Source organism: Hevea brasiliensis, chromosome 6 (genome assembly GCF_030052815.1).
Source record: "Hevea brasiliensis isolate MT/VB/25A 57/8 chromosome 6, ASM3005281v1, whole genome shotgun sequence".
In the NCBI taxonomy this organism is placed as follows: Eukaryota; Viridiplantae; Streptophyta; class Magnoliopsida; order Malpighiales; family Euphorbiaceae; genus Hevea; species Hevea brasiliensis.
The window spans coordinates 102778070-102784112 of NC_079498.1; the positions used below are offsets into that span (position 1 = coordinate 102778070).

At 36.1% G+C, this 6043-nt stretch overlaps 1 non-coding gene across 1 annotated transcript; it reads right to left on the reverse strand.

Annotated features, from left to right (window-relative positions):
* Nucleotides 1–2379: 2379 nt before the first annotated feature.
* LOC131181044 (small nucleolar RNA R71) lies at nucleotides 2380–2486 on the reverse strand. The gene has a single exon (XR_009149671.1). It is a non-coding gene; the product is annotated as a small nucleolar RNA R71 (small nucleolar RNA).
* Between the last annotated feature and the right edge of the window lie 3557 nt (nucleotides 2487–6043).

Consider the following 6043-nt stretch of genomic DNA (forward strand, 5'->3'; position numbering starts at 1 on the left):
TAGGTCAAATTCAAAAATGTCACAAAATCTCCACTTTCAAGTGTACAACCCTAATTTCAAACATCAAATTCACATATATAACCATGAAATCAACTCCCACATATAATACCTGTTACACTCATTTCATATAGGCATTTTAGGGGTAGTTTTGCATTCACTTTGCCCTTATATTTTAGTATATTTTATGTTTTTAGCTTTATTTTAGCTTATTTGTTAATTTTAGATACTTTATATTTCATTTTTGTAATTTTGTTATTTTTGATAGGATTTTATGGAAAATTGAGGATCAATGAGTGCATTAGGAAGTGATTTGAAGAAATTTGGAATTCTTTAAGCATGGAGGAAAGTTGAAGAAATCAAGCTTTGAAAGAGCAAGTTAGCCGAAATTTGCTTGACACTTTGCTTAAGATCCTGCTTAGGGTAAAGCGGCAGTGCTTAAGGTGCAGCACAAGTCAAGCATGAGCAGAAAAGTCTATTTTACTCTAAGTCTGCCGAGATTTGCTGAAGGTCTGCTTAACCTTAAGCAGACAGTGCGACCAGAAGCTGAAATTTGCTAAGAAGCTGCTTAGGGTTAAGCCGAACCCTAAGCAGACTGCCCAGAACGTGAATAGTGCTGCTGACTTGGATAATTTTACACCTCATTTCCTATCCACTCCTTGGCTCTTATTTACTTTTAGGGCAACTTTTTGGGACCATATAAATTCATCATTTCCTAATTTTTGCCACAAGAGGAAAGGGAGGAAAAATAAAAAGGAAAGAAAATAGAATAGAGAGAGAGGAAGAAATGCCACTTTCCGGGGAGGAGCTGCTGCAACCACTTTTGGAGCTCCAGAAACTAGAGTTTTGGGTTCTTCTACCTGGGTTTTTCTATTTTAATCCTCTTGTCATGTTTTTCTTTAACTTTCCATCAATCTTTCTTGTAAATACCATCATGAGTGAGTAAACTCTTTAGATTTCAGAGTTGGGAAATATGTTTTAGATTAATTTGTGGATTTGGACTGGGTATTTCCATATTTTACATAAATATGAGCTTTGATTCCTTCCTTGTGTGCTTGATTTACTTGCCTAATATTGGTACCCATTGGGTATTGTGTTAATCTTTGATTGAAGGACCGAAAGGTGAAAGTCATTGATAGATAATCAAGGATTGGAACTTAAAATCACCTAGATTTAGAAATAAACTAGGATTTTAAAGAGGAATTAATGATTGGTTACAAAACTTAATAGGTTTTAAAGTAATCAAATAACATACGAAAGTAGGTTTGGTTATTTTAGAACACACTTTGGTTTGCTTGAAAAAGATATCAAAGGAATTTAGAATCAATTTCCTTCAAACTCTATTTTTCCCTAAAAATTGGAATGCCTAAGAAAAATCCCAATTAATTTATGCATAAACCCCTAACTCTAGAATCACTTTTAACATAATTAGACTTTCATTTAAATTACCCATTATCAATTTAGTTTAATTGCAAACTAGATTTAGAATTTATTTGCTTGCTCTTTACATATTCCAATTAGATTAATCAATTTACTTCGCTCATTTACATTTACCATTCATTCATTAATCATTAGCCCAAATAATCGCTTTATTCATAGTTTGGTACTCAAACCACAAATCCTCGTGGGAACGATACTTGATTCATCACTTTATTACTTGAGACGACCTGTACACTTGCGGATTCGCCACATCAAGTTTTTGGCACCGTTGTCGGTGATTTGATTTTTGTTTGATATTGAACAATTGTTTGTTTGGTTAATTTGGGCATTTTATTTTATTTTCTTTTTACCATTTTACTTTGAGAATTTGTTTATTTTGTTTTTCAGGTGCTTTATTGTATGAGAAGGACAAAAAGTGAAGAAATCAATTTATTCTTTGATCCAGAAATAGAAAAGACAGCAAAAGCTTTAAGAGCAGAATCTAAGAGGAGAAAAGCTGAAATTAAAGCTCAACAACAACAAGAAAGAGCACAAGAGCAAGAGCAATTACAAGAAGAAATAGCAAACAACAATAACAATCGCTCTGTGAAGGATCATGCCTATCCTAACATTGGGGATTTCATGCCAAGTATCACAAGACCAAGAGTAGAAGCTAATAATTTTGAACTGAAGCCTGCACTCTGTCAGATGGTACAACAATCACAATTTGGAGGAAATCCAAGTGAAAGTCCACATGTGCATCTAGCACACTTTCTTGAGATCAGTGATATGTTGAAGATAAATGGAGTTTCTGATGATGCAATTCGACTCAGATTATTTCCTTTTTCTCTGAAGGACCGAGCTAGAGAGTGGTTACATTCTTTGCCACCGGGTTCTATCACAACATGGGATGAACTTTCTCAAGCATTTTTAGCTCAATATTTTCCACCAAGCAAGACAGCTAAGCTAAGAAATGAGCTGACTTCTTTCAAACCTAGAGATGATGAGAGCTTGTATGAAGCATGGGAGAGGTACAAGGATTTGCAAAGGAGATGTCCACATCATGGGATTCCTAAGTGGATGCTTGTTCAACACTTTTACAATGGAGTTTCACCAGCTATTAGAAGTACAATTGATGCATCTTCTGGAGGTGATCTTATGGAGAAATCTGAAGATGAAGCTTTTTCTGCTCTTGATAAAATTGCTTATAACAACTACCAATGGAGTTGTGAGAGGAATGAGATCAAGAAACCAGCTGGTATGTTTGAGCTTGATGCCATGAATATGATTAATGCTAAGTTTGATGCTTTGACAAGGAAAATGGACAAGCTAAGCATGAAAGTAGATTCTTCAGCTGGAGGTTCTAGTAATTCAGTAGAAGTTGGAGCTGCAAATGTCAATTGTGCAGCTGATTTTTCTGCACTTAATCAAGATTTTTCAAGTGAGCAAGTGGATTATGTGGGGAACTACAATCAAAGACCAGGTGGTAACCCATTTTCTGCAACTTATGATCCAGCATGGAGAAACCACCCCAATTTCTCTTGGGGAGGTAGACAAGGACAAAATCAAAACTTTCAGCAACCTTTTGGGTATCAACAACATCAGAATTTTTAGCAGAATAGAGGTCCTCCTGGAATTTCTAAACCTCAGAATGCACCTGCTCCACCTCTACCACAACAGGCATAACCAGACAAGACAACTAGATTGGAAGCCATGATTGAGACTCTACTTGTGAGCCATCAAAGTCAACAAGAAACGATTTCTCAATTAGCATCTAAAGTGGATCAAATGGCAACACGTAACAAGATGTTAGAGAATCAAATAGCTCAACAAGCTAGCTCTTCAAATAACAAAGCATTTGGGAAGCTCCCTAGCCAGCTAGAAAATTCAATGGAGCATTGCAAGGCTATTACATTGAGGAGTGGAAAAATATTGGAGAATGGAGATAAAAAGATTGAAGAGAAAATTGAAGAAGAGAAAAGCAGAGAAGGAGATGAACAAACTGAAGCTGAAGTTAGAATTGGAGCTGAGAAAAAAAATTCAGTGGAAGAAAAAGGAAGTAAGGAGAGGGAAAGCAAAGAGGAAGAACCTAAATATGTTGCACCTAAAGCCTACATGCCACCTTTACCATTCCCACAAAGGTTCCAGAAAGCGAAATTGGATAAACAATTTGGGAAGTTCTTGGAAGTATTGAAGTCTTTGCATGTGACTATTCCTTTCACTGATGCCTTAGCACAAATGCCTTCATATGCTAAATTTTTGAAGGAGATTTTATCTAACAAGAAGAAATTGGAGGAATTTGAGACTGTAGCTCTCACAGAAGAAAGCAGTGCTATTTTGCAAAATAAGCTTCCACCCAAACTGAAAGATCCTGGAAGTTTTTCAATACCATGTCACATTGGGGATATCAGTATAGATAAGGCTTTATGTGATCTTGGAGCCAGTGTTAGTCTAATGCCATTGTCTATCTATAAGAAAGTGAAGATTGGAGAAATGAAGCCTACTACCATCTCACTATAGTTAGTAGATAGGTCTATTAAATTTCCAATTGGGGTAATTGAGAATGTCCCTCTGAAAGTTGGAAAATTTTTCATACCAGTGGATTTTGTGGTATTGGAGATGGAGGAGGATGTACACATTCCTATTATTCTTGGTAGACCTTTCCTTGCTACTGCCGGAGCTGTGATTGATGTAAAAAATGGGAGGCTTACATTAGAAGTTGGGGAAAAGGAAGTTGAATTTAATTTGTTTCAAGCAATGAAAAAGAAAGATGATTCAAATTCATGCTTGAGAATTGATGTGATAGATGAAGAGGTCAGAGAAGTGCTTAAAAAGCAACATCCTAAAATCCCTTAGAAGCTTGTTTGGTTCATAACATCAAAAAAAGGGATGAGATTGAAGAAGCTGCAGAATATGCTACAATTTTGGAAGGAAATCCACCTTTGCCTATGGCTGATATTGAAAAGATTGGGGACTTGAAGCAAGATACAACTTCATCATCAAAGCTTGAAAAAAGTGAAGCACAGAAGGTAGAGTTGAAACCTCTTCCAACAAATCTCAGGTATACTTTTCTAGGTCAAAATTCTACATATCCTGTAATTGTTAGTGCTAAATTGAATGATTGTGAAGTTGAAAATTTGTTAAGAGTTCTTAGAAAGCATAGAAGGATAATTGGTTATACCATTGATGATATTAAAGGAATACATCCTTCTGTGTGCATGCATAGAATTTTGTTGGAAAATAATCATAAAGCCTCTCGAGAGTCACAGAGGAGATTGAATCCAAATATGAAAGAGGTTGTGAAAAAGGAAATCTTGAAATTGCTTGATGCAGGTATCATTTACCCTGTTTCTGACAGCAATTGGGTAAGTCCAGTTCATGTTGTATCCAAGAAAGGGGGAATCACAGTAGTGAAAAATGAAAATGATGAACTAATACCTACAAGGACTGTAACTGGATGGAGAATGTGTATAGACTATAGGAAATTGAATAATGCAACTAGAAAGGACCATTTTCCATTACCATTTATAGATCAAATGCTTGAGAGACTAGCTCATCATTCTTATTTTTGCTATTTGGATGGCTATTCAGGGTTCTTTCAGATCCCTATTCACCCAGATGATCAGGATAAAACTACCTTCACATGTCCTTATGGTACCTTTGCATATCGAAGGATGCCATTTGGACTATGTAATGCCCCTGCTACATTTCAAAGATGTATGATGTCCATATTTTCTGACATGATTGAGGGTATTATGGAAGTGTTCATGGATGATTTTTCTGTGTATGGTAAATCTTTTGATGAATGCTTATCTAACTTGTCTAAGGTTTTGCAGAGATGTGAAGAGTTCAATTTAGTTTTGAATTGGGAAAAGTTTCATTTTATGGTACAAGAAGGAATTATTTTGGGACATCTTGTGTCAAACAGGGGTATTAAGGTGGATAAAGCAAAGGTAGAAATTATTGAGAAAATGCCACCCCCAACATCCGTGAAGGGAGTGAGGAGTTTCTTGGGGCATGCTGGATTTTACAGGAGATTCATCAAGGATTTCTCTAAGATTTCTAAGCCTCTTACCAATTTATTGAGTAAAGATGTGGAATTCCATTTTGATACTAATTGTATGAACGCTTTTTGCAGGATAAAGGAAGCTTTGATATCTGCTCCTATTATGCAGCCTCCCGATTGGTCATTACCTTTTGAGTTAATGTGCGATGCTAGTGATTATGCCATTGGGGTTGTTTTGGGACAAAGGAGAGATAAGAAGGTGTATTCAATATACTATGCAAGTAGAACCTTAGATGATGCTCAAATAAATTACTCTACTGCAGAGAAAGAGTTTTTGGCAGTGGTATTTGCAGTAGATAAATTCAGGTCCTACCTTGTGGGGTCAAAGGTAATAGTGTACACGGATCATGTAGCTATCAAGTATCTCCTTCAGAAAAAAGAGGCTAAACCTAGATTGATAAGGTGGGTGCTACTCCTTCAAGAGTTTGACTTGGAAATTAAAGACAAGAAAGGAGTAAAAAATGTGGTAGCAGATCATCTGTCTAGATTGAGGCAAGAACAAGGAGATAATTTGGGAAAAGAGCCCCCAATAGATGATTATTTTCCTGATGAGCAACTGTT